Raw genomic sequence first — 13,197 nt, 5'->3', positions numbered from 1 at the left:
CACACACACACACACACACACACACACCCCTACCTCTCAAACCCGCACCGGCTCCAATCGATTCTCTGCACCATGTCAACACTTAATGCTGGTGAGTGCAAGGGGGGGTCGCTGCGGGGCTGCTGCTTCTTCCTTCTTTCCACCCCCTGCGTGATGTCCGGGCTCGCCGGATTACAGCCTGCCCCGCCAGGCTCAGGGGCTCCGCGGGGAAACACGGCGAGCTCACAGCCCCCGTCTCCGCCGGCCTCTCTCCCGGCGGGGCAGGACAGCCACCTCCTCTCGGGACCTCCCAGCCGGGAGCGGGCCAAGCCAAAGTGTCCTCCTTCCCGGCGCTCTTCATCTCCCGTGCGGGCCGCAGCTTCGCTTTGTGCCTTGGCTTGGTTCTTTCTATTTTGTGCACCTTTTGTACGTGTACCGGGGCAGGGAGTGTAAGTATGGGTGTACACGGACGTGGATATATGTGTGCGTGTGTATACACACATTTACTATATATAGTATAGTTAGTATATCTAGTATAGAGATATAGAACTATATATAGTATATATATATATCTGGTATAGAGATATAGAGATCTCTCTCTTTCTCTCTCTCTGTGTATATATATACAATATTTATATATCTCCAATAGTCTGGGTCTGTCTGTGTGTGTGTGTACGTGTACATACACACACAGACTATTGGAGATATATAAATATAGTTATAGATATATAGATTTCAGATTCAAACTATTGGATATGTAGAGGTAGATGTAGATGGAGACATGTGCAGGTATATGTGTACATATGTACATGAATATCTATCTATCTGTCTACCTATCTGTCTATCGATAGATATAGCTATGTATGTGACTATATTAACATGAATGTATTAATATATATCCATATATTCATTTTAATATATTCACATATATAGATGTGTGTGTGTATCTCACACCCAAGATGTTGGAGATACATAGATTGCAAGATATATAGATCCCAGATCCAAACTATATGTATATGTATATGTATATGTATATGTATATGTATATGTATATGTATATACATATATTTCAACCCCCAGTTCCTGGATCTCCGCTCGCGCCCGGCTCGGAGGCCGGGAGATCCGTGTGGCCGTGGTGGGGGCACACAGCCCGGCGGGTGTAGGCTGAATTTCTCTCTCTCTCTCTCTCCCTCAAGTCCAGAGGCTCATAATTTCTCTGCGCCACTTGACCAAAGATCTAATGTTTGGACGAGGTCGTAAATCAGCATGTTTTCTTGCCTTCCCTTCCCCTTATTAGCGATGGCAGCTTGAACACGGAACAATTGGGGCAGTAAATATATACATCTACTATTTTTAATGGAGAAGAAGAAAATAAACTGGAGTCTTAAAAGTCCCCGGGCTCGTAAATTAACCAGCTGATGTGCCGCTGCTCTTTTGAGGACTCTATTAAACCTCGGGCGAGTGAAATGGCAGAGCGCCCCAGTGTGAACAAACAGTGCTGTCTGGGTCCCAATCCACATCTCAATCCACAACTGCACCGGCGGCCCTCACGCCCCTCCCTCCGGCCGAGCAGACCTCGCGCTGCCGCCTGCCCCAGGCCTTGAGTGCCGGCTCTGCGGGGGCAAGGGCGGCCTGCAGGCGAGCACGCCGCGCTGGGGAGCGCACAAGTCTCCGAGCACAGGCCGCTCTGGACCGGCTGCGGCGCGGCTCGGCTCGGCTCGGCTCCCCTGTGTCGCCGGGCCCAGAGCAGGAGGGAGACGCGAGAGCCCGCCCGCCCTGGGGCTTAGCTGGGGACGGCCCACCGGCCCCTGGCCACCGTGCTTCTCCCGGGATCGCACCAGCCCCGTGAACACAATGCCCTTTTTATCCCACAACGAGTTCACTTGGAACGGCTTCCCCGAAGGTACCTGCTTTTTTTTTTAAACGATCTATTCCCAAAGGAAGCAAAATAACCAAGCCATGTTTATTTCTGCAATCTTTCAGAAACAGCCCGCGATTGCTTTCTCTGTGTCCTGCTCTTTCAAACATAAGCTTTTTTTAAAAAAAGTCTCTTGAAGCAATAGTCAAAAGTTTCTTTCTATTTGTTGTGTGAATTCATGGTGGGCCCCCCCCTTTAGCTGCTACCTTTGTGATTCAGGAGACAAAACTGGGCATCTGTTTTACTTTCTGTAATTAAAAAAAATATTTTCAGGATGCGCGGTGCATTGTAGTGACTGATTCTGGATTCGCTTAGAAGGGGAAGGGAAATAAAAAAAGAGGCAAGCCTATTCAGTTTAATCCCGATGCGGTTATTTACTGAAAGCAAGAAGGGAAACAAGAAAAAGAAAGACAAAAACAGACAGACTGGCAGAAAAGGAAGGAAGGAAAGGAAAGGAAGAAGGAAAGAAGTTTTAGCGTTTCTACCACTAAAACTTCCATGAGGATCTTGTGGCGGGGAAATGACTTCCTTTAGAAATAGGCGACATTTAAGATGAGAAGTATTCAGCACAGGAATGTCTGAAAGCAGCTTTGCAGGTTTCCCCGGGATCATATAAAATGGACACGCCAGGGTGCCTGGGAGGGGACCAGGATCGTGGTGTTTTCCATATAGTCCCCCAAGCTCCGCTGGGAGGAGAGGAAGCAAGAGACATCTGAGCAATGAAAACACATCAACTCTGCCTTCTTCCAAGTCTGGGGTTTGCAATGCGCTCACATTGTACCCAGTGTTGGCGTGTGAATGCAAAGCAGTTGTCCTCTTCTGCATATGTGTGTGTTGGCGTGTGTGTATCTCAGTCACACCGTGGACATGCCTGTGCATATTTCAGGCTAACTCTGTGTGTGTGAGTTTCCAGTCCAACGCTGTGGGTGTGTTTCAGGCCAGCTCTGTGTGTGTGTGTGTGTGTGTGTGTGTGTGTGTGTGTTTCAGCTGAGTCCTGGATGGGGACTTCAGACAAACCGGCACAAGCAAAGCCAGGGTTCAGCTCGAAAGTGTCCTTAATCCTCTCCATTGTGCCTGCCTAGCCATGGCCGCGGGTCGCTGGTGTGCAGCCTGATTTCACATCTCACACTTTCAATAATACCTAAGCATTCCAAGGGCATATAATTTACCTTGCTAAATGCCTGCTTTGGTACGCATATTATACATGTGTAGGTCTGAATATTATGCACCCAATAGACCGTAACAGTCAATAATCCAGGAACCACGAAGGATTTACGCCTCCAGAGCACCATACCATGCTGGACTAATTGATTGCAAAAGCCACGTTTTCGAAATCAAAGCCTTTAAAAAAAAATCAGTTCTCCAAATATCTCCAATCGCCGCTCTTTCTTTCTTTTACTTTCTTTCTTACTCCCTTATGACGGGGTGGTGGCAAGGTCTCATATACATACATACATACACACACACACACACAAGGTCTCATATATATTGTGTGTGTATGTGTGTGTATATATATATATAGAGAGAGAGAGAGAGAGAGAGAGAGAGCGCGAGAGAGAGTCATAAATATATATATAGGCATATCTATCTATATATCTATATGAGACTTTTCTCTCTACACACACACATATATACATACACACCTTTCTCTCTCTCTATATGTATACCTCTTTCTATATATCTCTTTATATCTATGTATATATATGAGACCTTGCCACCAGCCATTCATAAGGGAATAAAAAAAATTTTCCTATCTTCCTCTATACGTATATAGAGGAAGATAGGAATATACATAGATACATACATACATACATATATATGCGCCTAGGGTGGGAGCCGCTTCGGCGGGGCTGCACACGCAGCACCTGGAAATATGTCGGTGAGTACCGGAGATCGCCTCTCGCCAGAGGAATTCTTTGCTTGATCCCAACTTTCTTTGTGCAATTGGTAAATCAGCTGCCACCAGGAACCGCCTGACACCAAATGGGAGCAGGGACCAGGCGCTTTGCCTTTTGTTTTGTTTTCCACATCTGCTCCCGCACTGAGTCCCCCCCCCCCCCCTTTCTTTCTTTCTTCTTTGAGCCTGAAGGAGGGGAATTTGGGGCAACATCAAAGTTCCCCCGACCGCCCCACTGCTGCTGCCCTGGATGACCAAGCCCGAGCTATTGTTTTGCAGGGCCCTTTCCAAGAGCCCTGGCTTGACAGCTTTCTACAGTGAAGTCAGTGACAGAGAGAGAGAGAGAGCGGGTCAAGCGATAGCGGCAATCGGAGGTGCATAAAGCAGATACTTTATTTATTTCTAATGACACAGGACAAGGCGATGTGTAGTCTGATGTGGGGGTCGGGAATGTGTCACGTGCGTTCCCCAAAATAATCTGATCTCCAAGCGAGAGGGCAGCTGAAGAGTTCGTGCCCCCCCACCCCCAGCTGAGAATGCTGTTTCTGTGCACTGTCACCCCCCAGGAAGTTTGGGCTGAATTTGGCTACTCTGCTGCCATGTCAGCTGGCTGCAGAAAGGAGAGCTGGGCGCATCGGATCCCGGACACGTCTGACTCCGGGACACGTCTGACTCCGCTCCCCGGTAGCTCCGCCAGCCCCTGTTACAGCCCCGCCTTAGCCCCCCGGGCGGCTGGGCCGCAGCACCGCCCTCGTCCGCCCCCGACCTCCCGGCCAGGCGCCGGCCCCGCGGTGCAAGGCTGAACAGTGAGAGCAGAGGAGCGGCCCCCGCGCCTCCCGCTCACACCTGTGTGCATCCCTCCGCGCTCCTGCTGCCGCCTCACACAGCCCCAGCAGGGAGACAGGGCAGCCACTAAGCCTCCCGCACAGCGCGGGCGCTGTACCGCAGACTGCACACCAGGTAGGACCCAGCATGTAATGTATGCCGTGTGGTACATGTACATAACACGTATGATATTACAGACAACATGCCGCGGACAATCCACAACCCACAGCAGATGGAGCGCCCAACCTGTATAATGCCTTTTGTGTGACGCATAACAACACGAAGAATATAATATAATATAATATAATATAATATAATATAATATAATATAATATAATATAATATAATATAGCATGAGGCAACCTAATATAATAGGTTATACAGTACAACACAATACAATACAATACCATATAATACACTATAGCATGAGGTGATATAATGTAATAGAATACCCGATATGATATGATATGATCTATATACATATCATACGCAACGTCTACTACACAGTACGTGCCAGGCGTGCTAACACGTCATACCTCGATGCCAATATATGGCATACATACAACACCGGTCGCTGTCGTGTCCAATGGACCCCAGGCTCGCAGAGCGTGCGCAGGCGCGCGGCCGGGGGAGACGGCTGGGCCGGGCTCCTCGCACAGACGCCGCAGTAGCGGGCAGGTCCGTGCGGCCCCGGCCCCGCTCCCCCTCCCCGGCCGCAGCCCGGGCTCCCCCACAGGCGGCGCACGACGGCGAGGGCAGGAAGGGCTTTCGGTCTGGCCTTAAAAGAAACTTTCCCCGCGCGGAGCCAGCCAAGCCTCCTCCCTTCCCGCTATCCCTGCTCCTGCGGGCCTCGCAGGTGGGCTGCACTCCACCCGACCCGTTCCCAGGGCAGGTTTGCTACCCCATCCCCTTCCCATCCCCAGAAACCTGCTGCTGCTGCATGGCTGCGGGAGGTCACACCCCCCTCCCCCAAATCCCCGTGCTTTGATCCCCCCCAGCTCTCACCGCCCCACCCACGCTCGAAAGCAGTTGGGCAGATGCTAGAGAGCCAGGGTTGCCCTGCCAGTGGTGCTATGAGCTAGAGGCCTGTGCAGTCAGGGGCTCCCCCTTCCCAGTAAACCTGAGCTTCTGCCTGGGGCTGTGTGGGAAGGGGGGGCTGACTCCAGAGGAAAGCAATCCCTGACTGCCTTCATGCACAGGTGTGGGGGAGAGGGAGGGTGACCGGGGTTTCTTTGCTTTCATGCCTGGGAATCTGTGCCAAGGCCCTTGGAAGCAGCAGCTTGGGATGCCAGGCAGCCTCTCCTATCCCAAGCAAAGCCCCCCTTCCCCTCCCCAAGGCAGAGAAGTGCCTTGCCTAAGGCTGAGAGGCTTCTGGCTGGACCCAGTGCCAGGGTCACAGGAGCCAGCCCTGCCACTCTGGGGTTTTCCAGCTGCAGGAGATGATTCTGTGTGGCTTGCACAGATTGACTTTGATTGCCAATCTCAGGGATTTTTATGGCTCTTTTTTAAAAAAAATAGAGATCAGGGGATCCTTGCTGTTAAAGAGGATGGGGGGCACAGCTGCGGAGGGAGCCTCCCAAGACCAGAACTTTTGAGGAGGAACAAGGAGCGCCGGGGCTACAGCTGAGTTTTGCTCCACATGCCCCCAGCCCTGATCCTGTCCGTGGAAAGGGGTTTTAGCATCCTGCTCTGCCCTGGCATGGGAGGTAAGGCCCAGATCTCACAAGACTGGATAGGGAGGGGCCAGTCTGTTGGCTGGGTGGGTGCCTGGTGAGTAGCTGTCTTTATTTATCACCTCCCCTGCCACACTTCTGGTCGCTGATCTGCACCCACAGCTCCCCTTTTAGAAACACGATAGGCAGATAAGCTGCCTTTCTTTCTGTAGAAGCAAAACATTTAGGGATAGGGCCCACTGGCCGTTTGTGCAGCTGTATCCCCGGGTTTGTGGTTAGGCTGCTCAGTAAGCCAGGCAAAAGTGATAAGCGCAGGTAAGTCATTTAGCAGACACAGAAGTTATGTTATCAGAAGCAGTAACCATCCTACGTTATCTCTCTGCAGAGAAGCATCGTCTCTCCAGAAGAATGAAGCCGGGCTCCTGCTCCATTCTGACCCTTCCCCTCACAGCAAAAGCAAACAAAAAACTTAGTTAAAAAAAGAAAGCAAGCCAAGCCTTTCAAACTTGTTATGCTGCCAGAAGTTTTCCATTTGCACTGGAAAACTGCCCTTGGGCATTCAGGTTGAGATCCTGCCCCCATTCAGATTGAAGGAAAATCTCCTCTTGTCCAAAAGGAGGACTTTACCTGTAGTGTTCAACCTACCCCAGGATTTTGCCCCTTATGTCCAACATTTTAAAATGTGTTGTATAAAAATCCTTCTGTTTTTCTTCTTCCCAATGTCAGATTATCTATACACTCCACAATAATCTTAGTCTCTTTAGGCTTGACTTACTTACTTACTCCACTGTTGGTAACAGTTTTCAGAGCCCTCATGCACAATGGCCACTGTTTGAAATACTGCACAGGACTGACAAGCTGCATAGTCCACTATCAGCACACGTCCCTTGTGGCTCCCAAGCTTGCAAATGCTGATGGAGCTGGATCAACAATAGCATGGGGCTGACTTTTCTTGCAAAATTTCTTTAGTGTAGCCCAGACTTTTGTGTCCATGAGGAATGTTGCTGTGACTTTATTTTGTTGTGGCAGCTTTAATGGATATCAGAAGCAATATGCCCATATGATATCAGGGTGATATAGAACTCAGCATGAGTAATAGACACACATTTACTGTGTATTTTTATATGGATTTTATATTACAAATAAGACACTAAGTGACATCCTCAGGACCCATATATCTATATACCAGTCACAAAAGTGATTGTTTTAAAACAACAATCAAGACTTGTACAATTTGGAGATAAACCAGATGAGTAAGTCCATTTCTGAGTAAAAGACAGAAGTAAAAGCATTCACAAAATGGCCCTTATGGAGCAAAGCTTAACTAAGCACATGAATTAGTTCCCCTGACTTAAAGGGATATGTTTAAAGGTACACACATGCTTGAATGCTTTTTTTATTGGCACCATACATAATGCAAATAGGCCACCTATATGTCTATGTTGCAACATATTTTAATAGAAAAAATAATTACAATATACGTTTTAAAATCCTCAGCAGGATTCCACTGCATTCTTTGCATGTATTTTATTTCACCTTACCTCTATTGTTGGTCTAATTTCACCTCTACATGGTACTACCTTATATGGGCCCAGAAAACTCTAATGAGGTTCACCAGCAGAGTTTTGTCTGGGTTTTTGCATCAGTGAGGTGTGGTTTTTCTAACCTTCCATGGAAGAAACTGGAAATCTGGTCCTCAAACCCAGCAGGTATTCAGCATTTAACAGGGGTCAGGATTATCCTTGGGACTTTATTCTAAATGTGAGTTCCCAGAAGTTCTCTACTACTCCAAAACACTGGTGCTTCATTCTGAGCCTCCTTTAGTGAGAGCCTTTTTTACATGAGTCGAGAGGACATGGGTCATAAAAAGCTAATACCTGGTTCCTGAAGGATTTCAGTATGACTGGAGAATTAGCAAAATTATGACATCACAACAGTACAAAAATACTGAAAGATGAACAAATCATGGTTCACCAACTCTAGAGGGCAATCCAGCATAGTAAAGACATAGTTTCATAGTTGTTAGGGACTGGAAAGGGCCTTACAGATCATTGGGTCCAGCCCCGCTGCACTTGGGCAGGAAAGACTGCTGGGATCAAATGACTCCAGCAAGATGGGTGTCAAGACATTTTTTGAAGACTGCCAGGGTGGATGACTCTACCACTCTATGGGAAGTCTGTTCCAAACCCCTAGCACTCGGCTTGTAAAGAAGTTTTTCCTTATGTCTAGCCTGAAGCAATCTTCAATCTGTTTGTGCCCATTATTTCTTGTCCTCCCCTGGGGGTCCTTGGTGAATGGATACTCCCCTAAGCCCTGATCTACGTCCCTGATACACTTAGAAGCTGCAACCAAGTCCCCCCTGAGTCTTCTCTTCTCCAAGCTGAACAGTCCCTCAGTCTCTCCTCGTATGACTTCGCCTCCAGGCCTCTAATCTAGTTTTTTTCTTTTTTTGGTTGTAATTTTTATTTTTAGAAGGCTGCCATGGGATGAAGTTCTTCTACATTATAGAAGCAAGTGGAAGAAGTGGGGAATGGGAAGATGGACCCCCTTTGTAAAAATAAAAGGGAGAGCAGGGACATGCCTTTAAGCAGAAGGGATGTTTAGGTTGGACTGGGGTTTTGTTTTTATGAGTATTTTTTTTTACTCCAGTGTCCAATGAACTCTTGAGAAAGAAAATAAGCTTTGCAGGTATAATGATGCTGACCTTTTAATCAGTTCATAGGAGTTCAGAATAAGCATTTCTGGAGATCCCCAAGTAGTTCTCCAGCAGATCCAGAAAAGACCAGACTTGGTAAGTTAAGGTAAAAAATGAAGAGACTTCTTCCTCTTTCTTCATTTTATTTTTAAATGATCACACTTTTTAATATACTTTAACAAAACAAGAGAGGCTGGACAAACCCTTTCTTTATATATATTTTTTGCAGAGTACTTTTAAGTCTATGCTCCTATCCAAAAAGCAAGGAATCCATGAATTATGTATCTGTCTGCTATTAATTCCATGAATTTCCACACTTTATGATTTTTTTTGCATGTAGTTTGATGGACACAACATTAAAAATCAAACTAGGTTCTCTGCTGATATACAGAGAGCTATTACTGAAGAAACAATGCTCTGCTGGAAGCTAAAGACTTTGATTCTGGCACAGGTGGTCCTTTGGCACGCCACTGAAGTCATAGGAGCTCTGCAGGGATCCTTGTGAGTGGGTCTGGTGGCAGGACTAGAGAATAAAGGAGCAGGAACTCTAATACTTACACTTCGTAGAATCACACATTCAATGATTTCTCTTGTTTGTGTGTGTGTAGAGGAGGACGGTAGGAGTCACAACACTCTCCCAGCACCTCAGCAGAGGCTAGAAAAAGACAAAGGCGGCAGGTATGGTTCTCCTTTGCCCATCTTCTCGACTTACTGTTTCTGTGAAGCCTGCACTAGGACTGCAGTTTGAACTGTTTTACTTCAAGTTAAATGTATTTTGAATAAAGGAATGTGACCCTAAGCCTTTGGCAACATTTACTACAAAAACATGACTGTTTCCCTGTTTCAGGACCAGATTATGTGTTTTCATAAAACTTACTGTGACAATTTTTTTACCCTTGATCATTGTTGAGGTATTTTCTTCAGAATTTTCATCTAGTCAGCATAAAAATGATACCCAATATATAACTTTGGTATTCTCCCACATCCAGAAATTCTTATCCCAAGTCTTGTTACTTGAGAGAAATTGTAAAGATTCACTCCAGAAAAATGAAGATAAGGCTTCTGGGACAATAGTACTTCAATATGAATAACACTGAGCGAAGAGTTGGAATCAGATTAATGTTGTATTACAAATAGGAAATGGCTGTACAGAGATAAAAATACACTCTGTGTTTTGCTGACACCAAAATTCAATCATGCTTTATTTTGATGTTACCAGACACCTTTGTTCTACTGATGTACTTGTAATTGATGGCTGGGCCAGGAGGTCAGAGACTTTAGCTTGTAGTCAGTGGGTAACTGGCAACAAATCTGACAAATATTCTCAGTGTGACGCAGTCAGGGATGATAGAACCATTCTAGCATGTCAACAGCTATAGGTTAGTAAGTAGAGCCAAGTGAAGGAGAGAGATGAGTTTTGCAGCAGTAGGATTTTTTGAACTCACACTGACCATGTGCCTGGGGTGCTAGCCAAACCATCAGGCCATTTACTGGAGCAAAAGTACCTGAAAATGGATATTGCTGAATGAATACATGATCTTTTAATAAAAAAGAAAACAATCTTTTCCTCTAACCCCCCATCTGGTATTGACTCATCAGCAGTTGAGGGCACTCTGTGTCTCATAGGGCTGGGTATGTGCTCTGCTGTCTTCTTTTGGCTGTACATGTGGAACCTGTTGCTTCTTTTTGTATAATAAAAGGCTTTTGAAAGAAAATAAAGCTTTGTCTTAGCAATGCCATTTATAATTACACTATGGATAATATAACATGCTACACTTATTAGGGACCAGGTTCTGCATTCCTGCTGTCTCATACCTCCTGAGGATATCAGTGGAAGCTTTGAGTACACAGATAATGTAGTGTTGAGATCCAAATGCATATTTGATACAGTATAAATGCTCAGCTCATCCCATCTGAGCAAAAACATGCTCTTGTGTGCCCTAATATAGCCAGGTGCATAAAAACATGTTCATCTCTTAACTCAATAGAATTTTGAACCAAGGCCCCAATTCAGCAAAACATTTAAACACTTGCTTACAATTCATTGGTTTCAAGTTAAAATAAAGCCCACACTTTGCTGAATCAGAGCTGTGGTCCAAATTGTCATTGGATGGAGAAGCATGGGTCAAATGGCTTCATCTCTTACCTTCACTACCATACCATGAAGTTCAGTTCTGTAAGAGTTCTTTGTGCACACAGCTACAGTTGGGCTCAGAGGCAAGGAAGAGGGAAGGTTCTATAAAGTAGATCCATAACCCATGATTAGGCTTATTCCCCTAAGCATGTGTAATTGTACAAGGTGTTATTGGGGAACAACCTGAGTACAGTGGCTATTATAGCCATAGGGTGTCTCCCTCGATCTGTGCTCTGGAAAGGAGGGAGGCAAATGTCTTATTTCCAGCCTTGCATCAAGCTCAGCTGCCTCAGCTTGTCACACGGGTGAACATTTGCTGACATTTTGCTCTAAGTGTGATCATATAGTAAGAGACCTACTGAGAAATGTTGTTCATGGCTCAGAACTTCAGTTTTTATAAGAACCATTGTTTTGAATTCCATTGTATTTGTATATATACTATTTTTGTATGCATATTTATAGAGGCAAGGTTTAGATAATAAACTATAGATAATGAAACATTCCCATTCTTAAAAAAGATGCTGTTTAAGTAAGCAAGCAAAATATTAACTGAATCAGAGAAGGACTGTAGAGAGAACTGCAATGGACAGTGCATCTTACTATAATTCCATAATGGTGATGATTGCAACAGTCCATTCTCCAGCTAATTTCATCATTATTTATTACAGCTGAGTTTACCAGCTACCCATTAGTTTATCAACATGTAAAAGGTTAGGCAACATAAAAAAAATGGTGTAGTAAGGGAACAAATCCCATGTCCACTGAGTTTTACTACTGATTTCAATGGTACCCAATCAGGCCCTTAGTGTATTTTGGCATAAAAATATAAAACTTAATGCAATATGCAGGAAGCTAACCATAATAAATCTTGCTCTGTCACAACTCCCATTGAAGCCACAGGGAATTTGCATAGCTATTAGAGGGTAGGGTTTCCCCTAAGATAATATAAATTCGAGCAGAAAATATTCAGCATAGTTGGCTTTCCTAATGGAAAGACTCCTAAAGAAGAGTCTTGCTTTATCTGTCAACATGCCTCCAATTTGAGGACTGCAAACACAGATTGCATCCAAATTGATGGGAAATATAGAATCATTAACAGCAGCAATTTTTATCATAGGAAAAAAAATGCAAGACTGCAGCATCAGTCACTCTTAGATGGATACCCAGGGAATTAATACTAACCAGGCCCAAACCTCTTTAGCTTTTAAGTAAGATAAGTCAATAAAATTAATCCTGTGTTCTCTCTCTGGTAAAAGTGCCTACTGGTGCAGTATACTGGTGCCTACGGTGCCTACGGATTATTAAGTAGCTCCTGAGTGGGTTCCCATTCACTCAGATGCTGCTGGGCATCTTTGATGCCACATCAATGACTCTTGGGGGAATTGCCGGGAACCAGAGAGGTCAGGTTGTCTTCTCCTGATTTCCATGAGCGGACCTTGTATTTGTGGCCATCATTTCTCTGAAATAGAGCTATCGGTGAGAAGCTGTCTTAGGATGTGCTGCGCTTTGAGGCCATTTGAACTACCATGCCTAGAAGCTTTCTGGATTTAGTGGAGTAAATATGGAGTATTGAGGTAGCATTCCTCAAGGGACATGGGGATGAAATATATGATTGGGTTTTCAGCATTTCTGTACACAAGGCAACTAATTTGGGTGCCAAAATGGCTGAAGGCTTGCAGCACTAGGTTGCATGTAGGACATCCATGTCCAGTTCCCAGCTTAGCCAGATATTTCCTGTGTGAACTCAGGCAAGTCACTTAATTTACACTGTGCACCTGTTCCCCATCGTGGCTCCTTCCTTGTGTTATGAGTATAAAAATCCATTAATGATTATGAGGTACTTAGATCCTAATGTGATTAAGATCATACAGGTATCCAGAGTGGATCTGGATAAAAAGTATAAATAAGTATCCAGATGAACAGAAAATACGGATTGAAAGGCCTACCTTTAGGCTCTGTTGACCATAGTACACATACTCAGCAAGTCTGTTTAATTTTTCCAGGTTACACCTTGCTATTCTAAACCCAGATTTCTTCATAAAGGCTAAAATACAACTTTCATTGAGGACTGAAAAC

The sequence above is a fragment of the Gavialis gangeticus genome, unplaced genomic scaffold (assembly GCF_001723915.1).
Source record: "Gavialis gangeticus isolate Ggan-Ray unplaced genomic scaffold, GavGan_comp1, whole genome shotgun sequence".
NCBI lineage: Eukaryota > Metazoa > Chordata > Crocodylia > Gavialidae > Gavialis > Gavialis gangeticus.
The sequence above is the reverse complement of the archived record's forward strand: the minus strand, read 5'-3'. Positions refer to the sequence as shown.